This window comes from Anas acuta, chromosome 3, assembly GCF_963932015.1.
Source record: "Anas acuta chromosome 3, bAnaAcu1.1, whole genome shotgun sequence".
NCBI classification, from domain to species: domain Eukaryota; kingdom Metazoa; phylum Chordata; class Aves; order Anseriformes; family Anatidae; genus Anas; species Anas acuta.
The window spans coordinates 6359792-6379430 of record NC_088981.1 but is presented as its reverse complement, the minus strand read 5'-3'; the positions used below and the strand labels follow the sequence as shown (position 1 = coordinate 6379430).

At 45.7% G+C, this 19639-nt stretch overlaps 2 long non-coding RNA genes across 3 annotated transcripts in view; both read left to right on the top strand.

The window, feature by feature from the left end:
- The window catches only part of LOC137853257 (uncharacterized), a 29707-nt gene extending 10409 nt beyond the window's left edge, over nucleotides 1–19298 (top strand). For both annotated transcript variants that reach the window (XR_011094358.1, XR_011094359.1), the window contains 2 exons: nucleotides 15400–15600; nucleotides 17757–19298. This is a non-coding gene — a long non-coding RNA (uncharacterized lncRNA). The remainder of the gene's footprint in view (nucleotides 1–15399; nucleotides 15601–17756) is intronic.
- LOC137853256 (uncharacterized) lies at nucleotides 8009–9202 on the top strand. The gene is made up of 2 exons (XR_011094357.1): nucleotides 8009–9054; nucleotides 9097–9202. It is a non-coding gene; the product is annotated as an uncharacterized lncRNA (long non-coding RNA).
- Nucleotides 19299–19639: the final 341 nt, after the last annotated feature.

Genomic DNA, 19639 nt, shown 5'->3' with positions numbered 1-19639 from the left:
TCCCGTCGATACCACCACAGCATTCATGGTGCTGCTAACCAAGCAACGAACAGCGGTGCTTCTCTTAAAATCCGCGTTCTTTGCAGTGCCATCAAGCAGCTGCAAGTCCACGGCTGGGCCCAAGGCTTGAGGCTGGTGCGGTCTTGATTCAAAGATCAAAGCCGAAATTTCTAAGTGACGAAGTATCCTTTATTGTCAGTGCTGGATGCATGGGGGATCCTTCCACCTAACGTGCATGCTCGAAGTAACAAACTGTCTCATATTTATACAGCGAAATGATGAATATTCAATTAATGCCTATACATATTCATTACCTAAACCCACCTACTCGTGCTTCGTATGCTAATTAGCTTATCAGTCCTTGTGCAAAGCCTCCCAAGAATTGTGGCAGGGGTCTTCAGGACATGGGCAGTGGTCTTTGGGAGGAAGACTGTAGGTCTTCCTCATGATGTACTTTTCACCTTTTGCTAAAGAATACCAAGTTGGCTGAATCAGTTGTTCTCCAAGCCACAGGAATGCCGAGTTGGCTCGAGTTAGCTCAAGTTTCAGCATAACTGAAGGTTGACAGATAACGGAATGTTTCAATTAACAAGATGCTTCAACATAACAGAAGGTCGACAGATAACAAGATGTCATATAGTTTGTTCTCATTATATTTTAACTACAAGATTTATTCTATCCTAAAGTGAGCTTGTACAATATCAGTCTTACTTTGGTTGTGCTTTTGCTGCCTGCAGTACGGTGCCCAGGAGAAAACGGAGCTGGAAAGCACGAGTCAAGGCCTGCTTGCCCTTGTAACTCAGCACCATTGCTACAGGCCAGGTTTGTTCTGCTTGTACAGTGTGCTGGTTGAGCTGGGCTCAGTGCTGTGCTTGGCCTGTTTTCACCCCTCTCTGAAAAGGGAATACTGAGCAGAAAGTAAACACTTCCACTATGTTAAATCCTGTATTGGTCTTACAGTGTCATTCCTGTGTTGGGGGCTCATTTTGCTGAGGAAGTTCAGGTACAGTTTCATTTTCCTGGTTTGGGCTGCACATGGGAAGGTTGCAGAGAACTGAGAGCTGCCGAGCAGTGAGAGCACTCAGGGATGCTTTGGTGGTCAGCAGCTCTGTCCAGGAGATCCAGTAGCTTTGGGGAGCCATCAGGATGTAACTCTTATTGAAGCTGCTTCTCTTTCCTCCTGTTTGATTGAAATCCTTACTGCAAAATATCACACCTGACCTATCGGGAAATACCACACCTGATTGGGAAATTCATTTTCACTGGATAGGGAATTGACTTTTATTCCCCAATGAATGGAAAAAATTGACTTCAAAAATTCAGATTTCTGTTGTCCGCTTAAAGCCACAAAGCACTGTTTAGTTCCCAAATGCAGGAATAGCAATTTTTTGCTTTGTTCCCTTCTTGTTTGCTTTTCCTTCTTTCACTCTTTTTTCATATTGTTAATGAAAATAAGAGACTCAAAAAGAGGGGAAAGAATGGAAGGGGGGGGGAGGGGGAGAATAAACTTGTTGTTTCTTTCTGGAACTCTTTTACGGCTAGAAAATTTGAAATACAGTTTTGATCCCAGTTTGGTTAGTCCAGAGAAATTGTACGCTAAGAAACGAGCCTGTTCACAAGTATTTATATCTCGCAGTGCTCTGACATGCTTTTTACCTCACCCTTTCTAAAGGGAAATAAATATAGTGAGCTCCTAGTGCATTTTCTTTTCCATTTTGGTACCAGTGGCAATAGTTGAGGGTAAAAAACCAATTCCTTTGCTTCTTCTCTGGCAGCTCAGTCTTTTCTGACTCCCCAAAAAGGTCCAAGCGGCTTGCTAACAGAGGTATATGGATGTCCTTTGCTGTTTGGCACACTTTGCTGTTCCAGACGTGAATCCAAAGACAAAATCTGTCAGCTTGGGCAGATTTGAACATCCCAGGTGTTCCACTGCAGCTCGAGAAATAGCTGACCTATTGATCCACATACCTTGTTAGATGCTTTGCTCCTCTTCCCATTCTATTATTTTTTTTTCCTAAAGGCAAATTTCATTTCTTTACTTGAGGCTCCTCGCTCACTGTTCGATAGTGCTCACTTGTAGCCCACTAATTGAGCTGAGTGGGAGCAGAGGAGAAAATGAAGGAGGCAATTAATAAGGAGTGACACAGTAGCAAGCTATGATGTATGGATACGGTTCGTTGGTGACACGCGCATGGCTCCTCTAAGAGTCACTTAAAGACGCATGGCCCTCAGTGTCTGTCTGAAAAACACGCTGTGGGCACATACATGGCAAGGTCAAACATATTCCACAGATGGCATTAATTCATTAATTTGTTTACTCGTAAGCACTGACCTTTTCAGTTAGAATATTCATTTGAGTTAAATGCACATCATTCCTTTTTTTTTTTTTTTTTTTTTTAATGTATACCACAGAAATCTTTGAAACCTTCACAAGGATTATCAGTCAGTTTGGGGTCCTTACGTTACAAACAAAGTCCTGTGTTCATTAAGTCAGATAATAGGTTGGCAGAAATAGAAAACTTGTGTCTTTTCTCAAATTTTGCCAGAGGGTTTCCCAGCCACTGGGAACTTGTAGTAATGTTTTATGGTAGATCTTCTGGAGATCACCACGCACGTTGCTGCTTTCCCTTAAATGCTTCTCCAACTTGGATCCCCAACCCATTAAGAGGTAAGCTATTTCTGAGGCAGTGCTGCTTGCAGGAATTGTTGATTCCTGGCATTCCCCCAAGCAGGCTGTAGCTCTGGGCTTACCCTCCCAGCCCTGAGCTGTGCCCTAACATGAATGCCCAGCATTTTTTGGAGCATCCCCTGCAGCTGCCCAGTGACTTGTAGATCTGCATTTTCCCTTTCTCTGAACTTCAGCCCTAGGCTGACTCACGGGCCAGTGAGCCAGGATTTAAGTGAGTCCGTGCTGCTGTGGAAGCTTGTCTACAACAGAAGACATCATAATTATGATCCTGGCTGTCGTGGATTTGTAAAATACTTTGGATTGGAAGGAACCTCAGGTGAGCATCTAGTCCAGGCTCCTGCTCAGAGCAGGTCCAGTTATGAGGAGATTTGCAATGAGACTGCTACAGCTGGCAGTGCTGTGGCTCCCAGAAATTCTCCCTCTGGGAAGCCATTCAGAACCCCTCTGGACACAGTCTGGACAGCTTGGTCAAGCCCACTTGAGCAGAAGAGTTGGACCAGATAATCTGAGCAGGTCCTTTCCAGCCTCAGCTGTTCCCTGAGGTTCTGTCATTGACCGTCAGTTTCGAGTGGACTGAAATGGATAGGCTTACCAGGAAAAAGTACAGAATTAATGGAGGCAACCCTGGGATAATCATTTGGGTCCGGCCGTTTGCTGCGTTCTTCCTACGCTGGAAGAAGCCAGTAGCATCATGTCTCTTTGTCCCTTTGAACTGCTGGGTGATGGCCACGCTATCTCTTTGGATAAATACACCTTTAAATAAATTTCTTCAAACTGCAAAAGAGCCCAACTCCCAAATTCCTTTCCCAGTTCAACTTTATATTTAATGCAGATTTTCCAGCTTAAACACATGGGCTTTACTTGAGTGCTCAGACACCACATTGACATAAGCTGGAGCAGAAACCACATTTAGGAACCCCTGAAAATCTTCTTTACTCAGACGCTTATAAAATGCAGAGCAAAAAATGCAAACAGCTAACTTTAAAAGGGGTGTGCTCTAGTTCTGGGCCTCCCACTTTTCTCCCTAGCACGATGACAGATGTGCTTCTGCATTCACTAGAGCCAAGCTCTTTCTTGAAGGTCAGGTGCTGGGGGGTTAAAAATGGTACGACTGAAATTAAATTGCCTTGCCTGTTGACACATCTTCTAGTTACGTGTGCCAGTGTATAGTGGATATTTAGTGGCTTCTGCCACAGAGGCTTGTTTGGGCAGGAACAAAGGAAGCTGCCTGCAGTGAAGAGAGCAGGTACAACAAGCACTCTGCTTCTAATAAGCCATGGCGGGTGAGTCTTCCAGACAAAATTCCTCTTCAATAGCAACAGCCAAGTGTGTGTGTGTGTGTTAGGTGGGCTTTTCACCTGCAATGATCAATGCTTTACCTGATTTCATTTCCTGTCTCTCCTCCTCTCTGGGCAAGTTACGGAGCAGCGCCAAAGTGTCGTTTTTGGAGACCAGTCTGGCAGAGCTAGCTCAGGGGTTGGTGGCGATGGCGTTTGCAGGGGCTTGGCTGTACCTTAAATCCTCTTCCTTAGTATCTCCCTTGTAGTATCCCTCACCTCTCTGGGCTCCTGCAGTGTAGCAGGGCAGTGTCTGCAGCCCTCTGCTGGCCTTGCTCCAGCCTGGGGACACCCTTCTCCTCCAGAGGGCACCAGAGCCCTGCGCATTTGCCGTCTATTCCAGCCTCGACTCAAGTCACCTCACCTGGAAAATCCTGTGTGCTCCGGTGTGGGTGAGTTGTGCTCTGCCACTGCTGTTTTCCTGAGTGCTGAGTTTTCTGGGCCAGCTCCCGAGCAGGGTTTGGCACCTTCAGAGGGGCTTGGCCTGAACCCGAATCCCTGAATTTCAGGTGAAGGCATGCTGTTTGCAGGAGCCAGGCAAACATGCTAAAATATGTCCCCGTGTCTCTCTTCTTTCCAGATTACTAGAGTTAACCCAACTCTTTTTAAAAGGGAGGGCTTTCAGGCACTGACGTCCTACCTGTCTCACACTCCTGCGATGACGTGCCCTGACTGAGCCAGGCTGTGGAAGAATCACAGAAATATCTGGGTTGGAAGGGACCTCAAGAGATCATCGGGTCCAACTCCCCTGCCAAAGCAGGTTTCCTAGAGCAGGTTGCACAAGTAGGTGTCCAGACGGGGCTTGAATATCTGCAGAGACTCTACAGCCTCCCTGGGCAGCCTGTTCCAGCACTCCGTCACCCTCACCATGAAGAAGTTCTTCCACGTATTGGTGCAAAACTTCCCGTGCTCCACTTTGTGGCCATTGCCCCTTGTCCTGTCCCCACAAACCAGCACTGCCAAGGGGACGCCCTGGCTGCCAGGGGAAACCGCGGGGGCTGCACTGACTGATGAGGATGAAGCTGCCGACGGTGGAGATGAAGCCGCTGAGGAAGGGGTTGAAGGTGAAGGTGCTGATGCCGAGGCAGTAGCCGAACTGCAGCGCACCGGTGAGGAGCACGTAGAGCAGGTAGGTGTCCAGCACCTTGAGGCAACTTGGCATGCTGCTGCCATACTCAGCCAGGAAGCGCCACACCACCGAGCCCACCAAGCCCACGGACCCTGCGCTGCCTGACCCCGCCGTGCCCGACATGTTGAGAATAAAGGCACCGTCTTTGTACTGAGATCTGCTCCCACGTTAGGGTGCTGAGCAAGGTGAGCTGGAAGGGAATGAAAGATGCTGCGACCTAGCGAGGAGGCCAGGGGTAGGAACCTGGGATTTTCAGCACAGTGAGTGGCCTTCCACCATGGCTCCTATCCAAGTGTCCAGTGCAGACCATATGATTATCTTCTTCCTTGGTGCCCCGGGGCAGGGATCTCTTGGAACATCTCGTAAGGTAGTAGATAGGTGCCACAATCCTATCTCTCTCTGTTTCTGGATCTCTTTATGACACATTTAAGCAAGGTCAGTCATAATGCAGCTTGAAGCTGAAAGATGAAAGAGCCGCAATTAACACAATCAAGCCCGTATTTTCTTATGCACCGCAATTGTTAATGTAGACAAGCAGACAAAGACCTCTCCCAGCCTATGTGTACATGAAAACTTAGCAAGCACATCAATAAACTGCTCGTGGAGATGCTCTTGACTATTTTTGTATTTTAGCCTTGTCATCAGCAACTTTTCAAGATAATTGCGTTGTGTGGAATGATTACTACAGAACGAAAGAGCAAGCTCCAGGGTAGTTTGTCTCCATGGCAGTTCATTTTTCAGTGATATGAATGATGGTCTTAATCAACAGGTCCGTGCAATGGAATAAATTCCATGTTTCATCATTGCTTTGGGATGCGGGTTATTTTCACTGATAGCTGTTTTTTGTAACCAGAAATAGCTCCTGCTGCATCCCAGCAAAGAAAAGGACATATTTACATTAAATTAGTGTCTTGTGCTTTATGGCTAACATTCGCTAGGATCTGGATGCCTACAGTGTTGACAGAGAAACTGAATTCAGACTTTGTCCTCGGTTAGTTCTTGGTCATCTTTCTGGAGGGGCAATTCCAAGTCCTTGTTTCAGTACGTAGCCAGCTCTTAGCTTGTGCCTTTGTTGTTTGCCCCTGCTTGTACTGAGCTGAGCATCGGTGGGAGTAGGTAATTAAAGACACTGAGCCACCATTAACTAAGTGGATGCTTGTTAAGGCTGCTCTCAGTGAGGCGTACAAAGTGTGAGCAGAGCCAAGGAAACAATTAGGCTGTCTTGGCTCTTCTTCCAGCATTTTTCTTCTTCCCTAAAGATTGTTTAGGGAACAATTTATTGATAATATTTTGTTGCCTGAAAATCAGGCCAAATCAGTACTCCAAGTTTTTCAGCCCTTTGCCCAGGATGTAACTAGTGGCTGTTTCCCTCTGCGTAAGAATTCCTCGGCTGGTGAGCACAGCTCTTCAACAGCCTCGGTGAATTTCTCAAAGTGGCCAAGATGCAGGAGGCTTGGTTTCATCAATGGGCTTGTAGGCAAGTGGTCTTTAAGGGGAGGTTCTTCTGGTACCAGGTGATATTAAACCAAGATTCTTTGTCTGGATTTGCCATTCACCTAATGAAAAAGCTCATTCTCATTTATTAATGTCTTAAGTATGTCCATTTATGATTAAATATAGCCTCTTCACTAAGTATTAGGACATACCCCGTACTCAGCTGTAATTGCTTAAATGTGTGTATTTATTCATGTTGACTCCTCATTGTCTGCTGCTTTAGCGAGAAGACTTACTTGGGCTGGGTTTTTTGGTTGTGTTTTGTTTTCCTGGCACCATGTGTCAAGTAGCTCTGGGATAGAAATAAGAACATAATTAAACATGCAGAGAAGTGAAATTGAGTTGAATGAAATAATATTAACTGTACTGGATTCAGAAAGAAAGACAGAGAAAAAAAAAATTATCAGATATATTGCATTCAACACTGGTTTATGGAGCAGAAAGCTAGTATCACTTGAAATCAGCAAATTGAACCAGTTTATGGTCTCCATGTTCTTCTGGTTTTTCTAACCAGCAGCTCTCAGCCTTGTCTCATTTTATTTACTGGTAATAAGCATCCTGCTTTTCCAACTCCAGATCTGTCAAAGCTAAAGCAGCAAGGTGAGAAGATGCTGTATCTGCTGCAAGTTCCTTGTACTTAGCAAACCCCAGTGCTAGCTGGGTGAGGTGCAGGGACCCCTTTATTTTTACCTCCATGCAGTAGAATTCTTAAATGCAGGCCTTATAGAAAGCACATACAATCAGCAAAGGTTAACCATTCACAGCAACACTGTATTTATTAGTCTTGGAGTGGAGACCAAGGAAATCCATGTTTACTTTCTGTGCTTTAAATGTTCTTGAGAAGTTCTTATCTTTGGTCTTCCTGAATGCTTTCCCTCTTGCTTACAGCATCTTAATGGCTCTTCAAAAGATGAATAAAAATTCTCAGGGAAAGTAAATCTGAGGAGCTGTATAGAAAAAGAACCGGTCTAAAACTGAAACTGTTCACCTGGGAAACAAAAAAGATTGCACTTTAGCATGCAGCGAATACTTCTCCGGATTTCACTAAATTGCCCCTGCATTAGCACAGAATCTCAGGAGAAACACGAAGTAGGTAAAACCAGAAACACTTTAAATGATTTCTGGGATATTAAATTCACAAAGACCAAACGATGTTGTGCTAGACTATTTATTTTGTACTACTGTGGGTAAACCAATGGATATGCACTTAATTTTCAATTATAGGGACCAGCCATTACATGTACTGTGTGTGGTGTAAATGCCTGAAGTAACTAGGAAAATAAAACTAACATTCACGTTTTTAGGGAAAAGGTACAGCTTTGAAGAGGCTTTCAGGGTAGGGCATAACTGCATTATCTGAGCGTTCCCTAGGCTCCCAACCTTAGATGCTATCGCGCTGGGGAAACTTGGTGTGCTAGCTCTAAGGAACACCACGGAGCGTGGAGTGGAGTGGAGACACCACGGCTAGGCTCTGTGATCAGGTGGGGCCTCAATTGTTCTTGTGCACAAAGCTGCACTTTTTGCCACCCTAAGCCAAAGACCTGTCATGTTTTGACAAATGCTGTACCCTAGTGTTCTTTTTGCTCATTATAATATCATTATAATACCAAAACACACCTCCATCCCAAAAGCTACCCGCCTCCAAGGTGCGACCACCCCTCACTGAGCATGCGCCCTGAATTTCTCGGAGCCTATTACTTTAAACGGAGACGGGAAAACTTTACACCAATCATAACTAAGATATGCTTGACTAGAGCCACTCAAGCTCCACCTAAAAGATAGAAAATAATATAAATTGGCCCAAGAGAGAGGGGATGTTAGGGAAGATACCATCATCAGGGGAGATACCATCCCGAGGACATACAGCATCCTTAGGACCTCCTGACTCCTGGGATCAGTCGACGGGCTGAGCCTCTCTTCCCCCCCCATTGGGACGCCTTTGGGTGAGATCTGAATATTTGCTTATAAATCTCTATATAGAGTCTTTGATCCTTTCAACGCGTTTATTTCTAGGCTGTGCACCCATAACACTTATAACACCTATAACACCTATAACACCTATAACACCTGTAACACCTGTAACATCTATACCATCTATAACATCTGTAACACCTATAACACCTATAACATCTGCAACACCTATAACACCTGTCACATCTATAACACCTATAACGCCTGTGTATTTCATGCATATTAGCTTGCTTTTGCAGACAGTCACTATCGCCGGCAATCCAAAAGAACCTGATTATCTGTTGCTGTAATAAACCATACTTGATTGCATTGTGATAGCTTTCATTAATGCGACTTGGGTGAGGGTGATTATCCGTGATAATTCAGTGTTCTGAATCTAACCAGACCCCCAGACGGTTAATGCATTGTTGGTGAATGTCTGAACGGACCCCCAGGTGGTTAATACGTTTTTGGTGAATGTCTGAGTGGACCCCCAGGCGGTTATTACGTTTTTGGTGAATGTCCGAACGGACCCCCAGTTTTGGTGAATGTCCGACTGGTTCAGTACTCTGAATCCAAACGGGCCCGTGACGGTTAATCAGCTACACCCCTTTAACGCGACAGTAAAATTGGCGTAGTCGGCAGGATTGCTATGGATAAACTACTGCAAAAATATAAATGTGCCCCTTCCCAGGCGGGGAAGGAATGGGCCCAAAAGTTTTGGAAAGATGAGGAAAAGGTGGTGGAGCGCATTGAGCAGTGTCAGGCTTCACGAAGGATTGGTCTAAGAAAGGGTAAAAGTGCGATTTGTGCTGTGTTAGGAGCTTGTTTGTCTTGTGCTCGGCAAAAAGCTAAGGAAACTCCTGCTCCCAAACTGATCTCTGATGCGGAACATACAGCTTTGAAATCAGAGATTGATGTGTTGAAGTCATCATTGGCCTCTGAAAGGGAGACGGGAAAAACATTAGGAATCAGAGTGGATAAACTTTTGGATGAAAATAATAAACTTTCCATTGAGAATGACAAACTTGTGACTGAAAATGATAAACTTGTGCATGAGAATAATCATCTTAAACAAATGCTGGAGAGGGTTAGTCATCTGTTAAATAAAGTACAGCCTTGCGCTCCGGTCAAGCAGATTCGTGGAGTGCTGCATAGTGCAGAACCTGAAAGCTGGGACAGTGATTTCTGGTCTGACAGTGATGATGGTGTTGAAGAGATTTCTGATTCTGAACCCCAATCCATTTCCTTGAGACCTTTGGTTAAGACTGAGACTGCTGTTGATGATAATGATGAAATCCGCACTACTGTGCGAACGATTCCATTGCCACCAGCAGAGTTGGTTAAAATACAGGAGAAGTTTTCAAGGCGGTCAGGGGAATCAGAAGTTGAGTATGTGTGTCGAGTTTCTCTTAAAGGAGGAGATCGAATGATGTTGAGTGAGGAAGAGGTAGGAGGCTTTTGGAGACCTGGAGTATTTTTAACCACCACACCAGGAGCTAACCTGGCTGTAGCAGTACAGAAAGCAGCCTGCATTCAGGCGATATATGAAAGAGATGAATTAAGGAAATCCCCTATGTTAGCTCCTATTGATCCAATTCGGTTAACCCCACTCATCCATGGACTCCCTGATTGTCTTAAGATGTTTGTAGCAAACACCCAAGATCATATACTAGCTGCTTGTAGGGATGATGATAGTGGTTGTAGGCAAAATCCTAACTCCCCTATTCCCACCTGGAGTGAATTGGTACAAGACATAGATAAGTACGGACACCGAATGGGCTGGATTAATTCATCCAGTATTAAATCCCAAGACCACTCTCGGCGAGTCCGCCAAATCCACACTAAAAATCCCAGATATCCCAAATTCAAAGAGAGATTGAAACCTAATAGGGAACGAGGTGAGTTGTGGTGTCGGCAAAAAAACTCTTATCCCCGGGGAGGGCAATGAGCCACCCTGCTCAGCGGGTATTAGCAATTCAATGGCTCTCTAATGAACATATTGACCCTATCATTGCCATTCCTGTTGAACCCCTCAAAATATTGGTAAATTTTCTTATTGATACCAGGACCCAAATGTCAGTAATTACACATGAGACAGAACAAACCCTGAGCATAACACCTGGTCAACACAGGGTTAAATTCACGGGAATCAATGGTGTGGAAAAACAATGCCCCACTGCAAAATTTCACTCTGGTTGCCAGAGGAACAAAAATTAACCAGGGTAGAAGTATTAGTTGGTGCTGCATATACTAATATTTTAGGATTTGACATACTGCATGGTCGTATGTGGAAACTCCCTGATGGAACTGTGTGGAGTTTCGCGACACATCAAAGGGATTCAGGCACCATGAGACTGAGCCTGTTACAAACATCCGTACCCCTATCCCCTGCTAAAATCATTAATGATCAGCAATATCTGTTGTCAGCAGCAGCACTTATGGGGATTGACGGGGTGGTAAAAGAATTGGAAAAAAGAGACATTATTAAAAGGACCCATTCACCTTACAATTCACCAGTGTGGCCAGTAAAGAAACCAACCAGGCAATGGCATTTTACAGTGGAATACAGACAGTTGAATGCTAACACTACACCTTTGACTGCCACAGTTCCAAACATGGCAGAGATAGTGAAAGCCCTCTGTGTTTCTAACAGTAGCAATAGTGCTAACTACTCCCAAATATTTCTATGCATGGGAAATCAAAGATTGCTATTTCACCCTCTTTCTAACCCTGCCGGTTGAATACAACCGAGCATATTTTATTTTCTTTTGTGTTCACAGGAATCCTGAGCGAACTGTATATGGACAGCTGGAAGATGACGAATCAACAGTTTGGATTAATGATGCTATGCTTTACCCTGACCTTGATGCAATTACAGACCTTAAAGGAAACTTAGCTACTGTGGCTGTGCATGGAGCTGAGGTGTTTCACCATGGCATTTAACCATGTATTGTCACAGTATAGCACAGTCACTGGAACATCTCAAAACAGAAAGGACCTAAATCTCTCTACTTTAGTTCTACATGGAAACAAAATATTTTCAAAAGATGAATGGAGTTGGAATGATTCTCTAAGAATGGCTGAACTTTAAGCCATGTCTGGACAAACAATACAAATTGGTTGCTGGTACAATTTTACTTTCACCAAACCTATAATTGTGTACTGTCTTTGGGGCTACAGAAACATCATCGACTACAAAGGATAAGAAGCCTCTGCCTCCGCAGATATTTGAAAATGAACCAACTCAGCCCCCCATTGGTCTAACTCCCTCCATCTTCAAAACAGGTCCTTACATAATTAAAAATGTGGGACAACAACAAAGTCTCTTTAACCCTAGTTGGTCCCTAAAAAGGGTAGAGCTAGCGCTGCACATTAATATCTCTGAAATTAACTCGAAATGTACCACCTTTCTGAGAACTGCCTACACCGGCTGGTTAGCATGGTTACATGGACGTTCTCTAAAACAATCTCAGCGCGTGCCACGGGATGCAACTGGGTTATTAGGGACAGGATTAGGTATATTAAATAGCATTGATGCTGAGGTTTTAATGAGTAGAGTAACTGCTACTACAGATGACCTAAGGAAATTGGAACAACCAATGAAATCATCCTTATTGGCTTTAGGAGCAAATCAATGGCTTCTATCAGATATTTTACCCCATTGGGAACAAATTGAGGAAAATGATCATCAATTAATTGTAAATGCCCTTGGAAAAGCCCAAGGCAATACCTCCCTTGCCTTGAGCTGTATCCAAGCGCAGTTATGGATACAATCTGTAGCAGCAGCTATTATTAGAGAGGGAGAAGGAGGAACTTTGCCCACTGAAATTCGAAAACTGATTTGGGATAATGCTTCAGAATTTGAAAAAGAATTTCAAGCTTGGTGGCAATTAGTCAACTTTACCCATTAAAATGATAAAGTTGTTGCCTTTATACTTACTATAAGTAATGCCACCGTATACAATGTATACCCAATCATTGCATTAGGACTCAATCATAATGGAACTATACTTTATCCTAAAGAACACAAAGTATGGGCCCATCAAAAGGGAGGAAAGTGGCAAACAATTGATGTAAATGCATGCATTGTGCGTGAACAAAAAGGTTTCATCTGTGAAAGTAACACGCTGGAATCTCAAGACATTTGTCTTGACACTGAGCAAAATATTTGCCACTTCGAGATACATCCTAATGAAACCCTTGAAACTGTACTTATATATATTGGGAAAGGTTGTGTTTGTATGAGAACTCATTGTGATTCTATAGTCGTAGATGATACAGTGGTAGATACCAGTAATCACTCTAATGTTTGTGTTTGCAATTTTACCAGAATTCTAGGATGTGATTTTAAATACTCAGCTCCTGTCACTTCTTATCAACTTATTGCATCTAATTATATTCTGCTTCATGAACTGCTGCCTACTCCTATTGGAATGAACCTCACCTTGGTGAAGAAATTGCTGGTACATGAGGACCTGAAGCAGCTGATGACTCAAGTCCGAGAAAATGGACAAAAGACTCTGATTACTGTATGGAAAGAGTGAAGAGAGATGAGAGACACCGTTGGTGGGACACTTTGTTTGGATGGTCGCCAGCTGCCAAGGGAATCTTCAACAAGATGCTTCACCCTGTTATTGTTCTGCTAATACTCACTGTATTGTGTTTTATACTGACAATTAGTTTGTATGTTAAACTCTGGTTTATGATGAAACGTTTAGCATCCCTACACAATGTACATACACTCGATAAACCTCAAACCGAGAATGTATGTGATATCCCCGACATATTTCAACTGTCGTGAAGCTTGAGTGACTATAGTCACGGGGTGGATTATGTGGTGTAAATGCCTGAAGTAACTAGGAAAATAAAACTAACATTCACGTTTTTAGGGAAAAGGTACAGCTTTGAAGAGGCTTTCAGGGTAGGGCATAACTGCATTATCTGAGCGTTCCCTAGGCTCCCAACCTTAGATGCTATCGCGCTGGGGAAACTTGGTGTGCTAGCTCTAAGGAACACCACGGAGCGTGGAGTGGAGTGGAGACACCACGGCTAGGCTCTGTGATCAGGTGGGGCCTCAATTGTTCTTGTGCACAAAGCTGCACTTTTTGCCACCCTAAGCCAAAGACCTGTCATGTTTTGACAAATGCTGTACCCTAGTGTTCTTTTTGCTCATTATAATATCATTATAATACCAAAACACACCTCCATCCCAAAAGCTACCCGCCTCCAAGGTGCGACCACCCCTCACTGAGCATGCGCCCTGAATTTCTCGGAGCCTATTACTTTAAACGGAGACGGGAAAACTTTACACCAATCATAACTAAGATATGCTTGACTAGAGCCACTCAAGCTCCACCTAAAAGATAGAAAATAATATAAATTGGCCCAAGAGAGAGGGGATGTTAGGGAAGATACCATCATCAGGGGAGATACCATCCCGAGGACATACAGCATCCTTAGGACCTCCTGACTCCTGGGATCAGTCGACGGGCTGAGCCTCTCTTCCCCCCCCATTGGGACGCCTTTGGGTGAGATCTGAATATTTGCTTATAAATCTCTATATAGAGTCTTTGATCCTTTCAACGCGTTTATTTCTAGGCTGTGCACCCATAACACTTATAACACCTATAACACCTATAACACCTATAACACCTGTAACACCTGTAACATCTATACCATCTATAACATCTGTAACACCTATAACACCTATAACATCTGCAACACCTATAACACCTGTCACATCTATAACACCTATAACGCCTGTGTATTTCATGCATATTAGCTTGCTTTTGCAGACAGTCACTATCGCCGGCAATCCAAAAGAACCTGATTATCTGTTGCTGTAATAAACCATACTTGATTGCATTGTGATAGCTTTCATTAATGCGACTTGGGTGAGGGTGATTATCCGTGATAATTCAGTGTTCTGAATCTAACCAGACCCCCAGACGGTTAATGCATTGTTGGTGAATGTCTGAACGGACCCCCAGGTGGTTAATACGTTTTTGGTGAATGTCTGAGTGGACCCCCAGGCGGTTATTACGTTTTTGGTGAATGTCCGAACGGACCCCCAGTTTTGGTGAATGTCCGACTGGTTCAGTACTCTGAATCCAAACGGGCCCGTGACGGTTAATCAGCTACACCCCTTTAACGCGACACTGTGTGGGCCAAATCCTGCCCTTATTTGCAATTACTGAAGTCTTACTGTAGCCAATAATCCTATGTGAAATGGGCAGCTCTTGTGTGATGATACAAGCTGTGATAGAAAACAAGAGCAGAACACGTAACTCTCCCAGTATTTGCCCATAAGATCCCAGCGAAGAACAGATGACAGCAGCCTGTCCTCTGGAGAAGTGGCATATTATTTTGAGCATTTTTTTTCAAAAGAAAAGGACTTTTGGTGTCTGTATTGGGTCAGGTGAGCTTCTGTCATCTGTAATCAATGTAGCATCTATGGTAAATGATGCTTGTGTTCTTTAACTTGTCCAGAACTTGTCATCTTGGCTGTTAGCTGGTGACTGCTGGGTTTGAGCAGCTCTGGGAATGGGGGATCCTGCACTGCTCTGCTCCAGCTGACCCCAGCTGAATGCTGGTGGCCAGCAGCAGTTGTTGCCAGGACGGTTAGATGGGAGAGGTCAGTGCCATAGGGTTTATTTAGAGACAGCCATGGTAGACTTTAAATAGTGACTGATTTCATTTAATGTTTTGTATTGCCAGGGTACTTGTGTATTTTCCAGTATTAATGACGTTTTCCTGGCAGAACATTGCTGTATCATTTGCTCTCAACTTGCTTCCAGGTCCTTGACTGGCTTCCTTGTGGAAAATAACCAAATTTCGAGACGGCAGTTCCCAAGAGCGATGAGTACTGTCTGTGCATCGTCTGTACTGTGCCTACCAGGACGGCTTCCATCTGTGTGAGCTTCTGAAGGGCACCTGCGTGCCCCTGTCAAATAGCAGAGCTGCATCCCCATCACCTTGTTCTCTCGAGAGCCATCCAGGTACCGAAGCAATACTACCAGTGTCCCTAATATATGCACTCTGGGGTTCTCTTGCTTGGGGGCAGCAGGTGGCATTTCTCAGGGGAGGCACCGTGCTCAAGCTGTTCAGTAATGCTTCTCACCCTCTCACCTCCTGACTATTAAGGTCCAGGTTGTTGGATGAATGCCTTGGCTTGTAGCTGAGGAGAGAAGCACTTGCTGCAGATGGTGATACTCACATTTGCTTCCTTATTGACATCACAGCAAGGGAGAAAAAAATCTGTCCCAGCTAGTAGCCCCATAGTCTTAATAGATTGAGATCTCCAAAATTTTACCTTATAAATCGTACGTTTGCAAATCAAAACTGGCATATGGCTCTGTGTGCATGCAACAGGAAGGCACAGAAAACACGAGGCTCATGCACAGCAGAGATATAATCAGTAATAGCACAACTGTCATCACTTAAGCAATTATAATAATGAGTATTGTGATCCTCATTGTAATATCACAGCTTGGTATTGCGGTAAGAGGTGTATGTTTCTTTAGTGTGTTTTATTTTTAAATGAGAAGGGTCAGATAAAGGAAGGGGATTACACTAACAAGATGCCAAACTGCAAATAAGGGGTGTCTGGACTCGCAGAGTCCACCAGATCCACCCTGCCTTGGTTCTCCACTGTTGCCTGGAAGAGGAAGCGTGTTGGTTTTCTGGAGCCACTGAGGTCTCCTAGCCCTCAGCCCTGTGCCTAAATCCAAGCAACTCATCACGTCCACAGGCATTACCTAGCGTTATCTAAAGGTGTGACTGCCATCACCTCCCCCTTGGTACCTCCTGATGGCAAAGCCAGCAGAACTCAGCCATCTCCATCTTCTCTTTGGGTCTGTGGCACAAGGGGGACGTCGTGCCCCAGCGATGCTCCCCAGGGAGTCGGGTGCCCCCATGCCTGCCGCCTGCAGGCTGAATCCCCTGGGATGTGCCACCCCAGCAGCGCCTCTCCAGCAGCGGTACCACAGCAGAGGGGGGGATCTCTCGTTGCCATGACAATCAGCCTGTCGGCATGAACATTTCTTTCTGCAAACGGCAGTTCAAAGCTTTAAGCGATGCTGCTGCCTCTGAGTGCCTGCTAGTGCCATGTGCAAACAGAGCTGGGCAAAGCTTTAGGAAAACGAGGGGGAAAAGGAAAAAAAGCCAGCTGGTGCTGTGCTCCCTGCCCCACTTGGGCTCCGAGCAATGGGGGAGCGATTGTTTTCTGTGTCTTTGTTCCCAGCTCTGGCACAAATCAAATGAAGCCTCCCTTCCCCCAGCGAAGCACACGCACTAAGCTGGAACATGCCAGGGTGAAAACGGATTAAAAGAAAACTCATCCCTGCCGCTGCAGATGGGCACAGAGCAGTGGGATGGAGGGTGCTCTGCCCCAGGGCTGCTGGCGGCTGCTGCTAATGGGGGGCTCAAACCAGTACGCTTGGGGGTCCTGGGGTATCCACCGGGCCCTCCTCTGTCTTCTGCACCTCTGACAGCAATGGGCTGGGAAGGGCCATGCACAAATCTGCTGTGGGTGTGAGCCCAGGAGTGCAGGAAGAGCTGGAGCTGCCTCTTGCCACACTGGGGGGAGCTCCTGAGACAGGCAAAGCGCTGCAGCGTGCTCCAGCCCTCCCAAGTTACACCAAAACCATAAAAGCAGGTATATTTCGGGATGCTCTTAATAGCAGATGCTGGAAGACAGGTTGTTTCTTTTCGGGCATTAGATCCTGAAGCATCAAGGTATTTTTCTCCTGTGTTGATAGGCCTGGTGTACATTTTAGACACTCTTATGTAGATCTCATATGTATATAACTTTTTACATAGGGAATCTGACTTTCTTAGAGCTGTATGACCCTGGGAGCTGGGAGGACTGAACTTCCAGGTTTAGGTGATACAGCCTTGCACTGTTGATGTCCTTTTCCCCCACCAGCTATCCTACAAATGAGGGCAGGTACAGCAGGTGGGGACCCTTTCAGCCAGACCCGTCGAGAGAAAATCAAGTCAAAAATCCTCGCCTTGCTACAGTGTTTGCCTGCCACTGAAATGCAGGCTAACGCTGGTGAAAACCTCTAAGAGGGGGCTACAGGATAAGGACCAATAAGACTGTATTTCTGTAGTGTTGACACTTTTCCTCAGTTTTTGTTTCTACTTGCTTCAGCTGCCAGGTGCTGAGCAGTGATGGTAAACCCCAAGGGCTCCATCCTGTGTGGAGGGGATGTCTCCAGTGCAGCGAGGTTCAGAAGGAAGATTAGAAATTAGGTTCAGAAGACCTAATTCCCCCCTGGGATGGAAGACCCAAGATAACCCCACAGCAGCACCTAGCAGAGGGTGCAGCAGGGGCATGGCTATGATTTGTGATCTGTGGCCAGACAGATTTGGGAGTGATGCTGAAGAGCTCTTGAGCCGTGGTCAGTTGGACGCAGCGTTCCCCAGAAGAGCCAGGAACCCGCTGCCCAGGAAACGCTGCTTTTCCCTGGCGTTGCTGTGCTAGCTGGAGTGGATTAAGGGAGGAATCCCTCATTTGGGAAGGGGGACTCCTTAATCCCCAAAGGATTTAAAGATCCTAGAGAGAGTAATCACAGCTGGATTAGTGTCTGCTGGGGAGAACGGCGGGAGAGGGCAGTGTGGCACTGCCAGCACCGAGCTCGGTCTTCACCCATGTTTGCAGCTCCTTTTTCCTGCCCCGTGTCTTAGATGTACACAGGCAGTTGAAAACACAAACCCCACAGAAAAGAAGACGTTACAAAAGCGTTTCCATGTTCAAGCCATGGGGGGTTTCCTCCAGGTGAGAGCTGTGTAAAACATGGCTTGGGCAGGTGACAAAGGGGAGGGTTTGCTGCAGCTGTCCTTTTGGTGCTCTTGCAGTGCTTCTGCAGTAACAGACCGACCAAGCCCTTGGCCAGAGGAGGTGCCTGTTGACAGACACAAGCTGGTTAGGGCCATCCCTGTGCTCCCCAGAGGTAAGCTGGCCTGCAGCCATGTGAGGACACCTGTAGGTATTGCCCTGGGGACAGTTCCCCAGGACCGGGACTGTAACTTCTGTGGTTTGTGCTGAGTGTACCAAACCCAGCTTCTTCAGCAAGGTGCGACTTCTCTCGTTCATTTCTTTGAAGCCCAATCCCTATCATATGGGGTTTTGGCACAGCTATAATATAAGTAAAGCCTTTCTGCCAGCTGAGGCATGTTCCTGCTGGGAGATCCTGCAGGAGACTTGGATCGTGTGGCTTTTGCAACTGGCCCCAGTTATCACACGTATTTTATCACCATTATTCCCTTTGGGCAATATTGCAGGCCCTTTGGCATGCTGCTCCAGCCTTGCAAGGGGGGGCTCATCACCTTGGCTTTCGATCCATTTATCATGTTCCAAACAGTCTTCTTTGAGCGTGCCTTTGCTTTCAGTTTTCAGACCCTCTGCACCCCTTCCTGCAGGCTTTTGTTGCCCCCCGATGCTCTCCTGGCTGGGGGTGAGTTTAAATCTCTCTCCTTCTGCTGTATGAACCCACTCTCTGAAAGTGACATCACTGATGAAGTAAATGTCTCAGCACAGCAGAAAGGAAAGCAATGTAATAACGGAGCTGCCAGGAGCCCGGTGCCCTTTGCTTAAATCACAGGAACAGACTGCAGCAAGGCAGGGGGCTGTTCTGATCCACTGACATTTCCAGTGTGAATTGTGCACAGGACAGACTGTTTCAGCCAAGGTCCTCTTTAAAGCACTCATTGCCTGATATCAAAATGAATTCAGTAAATACCTCCAAGGATGTGATCCCCAATCTCTGCCATTCAGTGCTGGACTGAGGGACAGCATTTTTCCCTTTCCCTCTGCACGTGCTCAGCCACGCTGCTGCCGACTGAGCTCTGCTTGCATGCTACCAGTGCCTGCTGCCAGGGGACGCTGCTTGAGGAGTTCCCGTGGTGTGGCTGGAGGTGTGCAAGCCTCTGACACCACGACTGGTTTGTTGTGTGTGCCAGATGGGATGGGTGGTCATGGCCTGCTTTCTAAACCAGGTCGGTTGACGTTAGCAAGGCAAGCAGAGCAGGCAG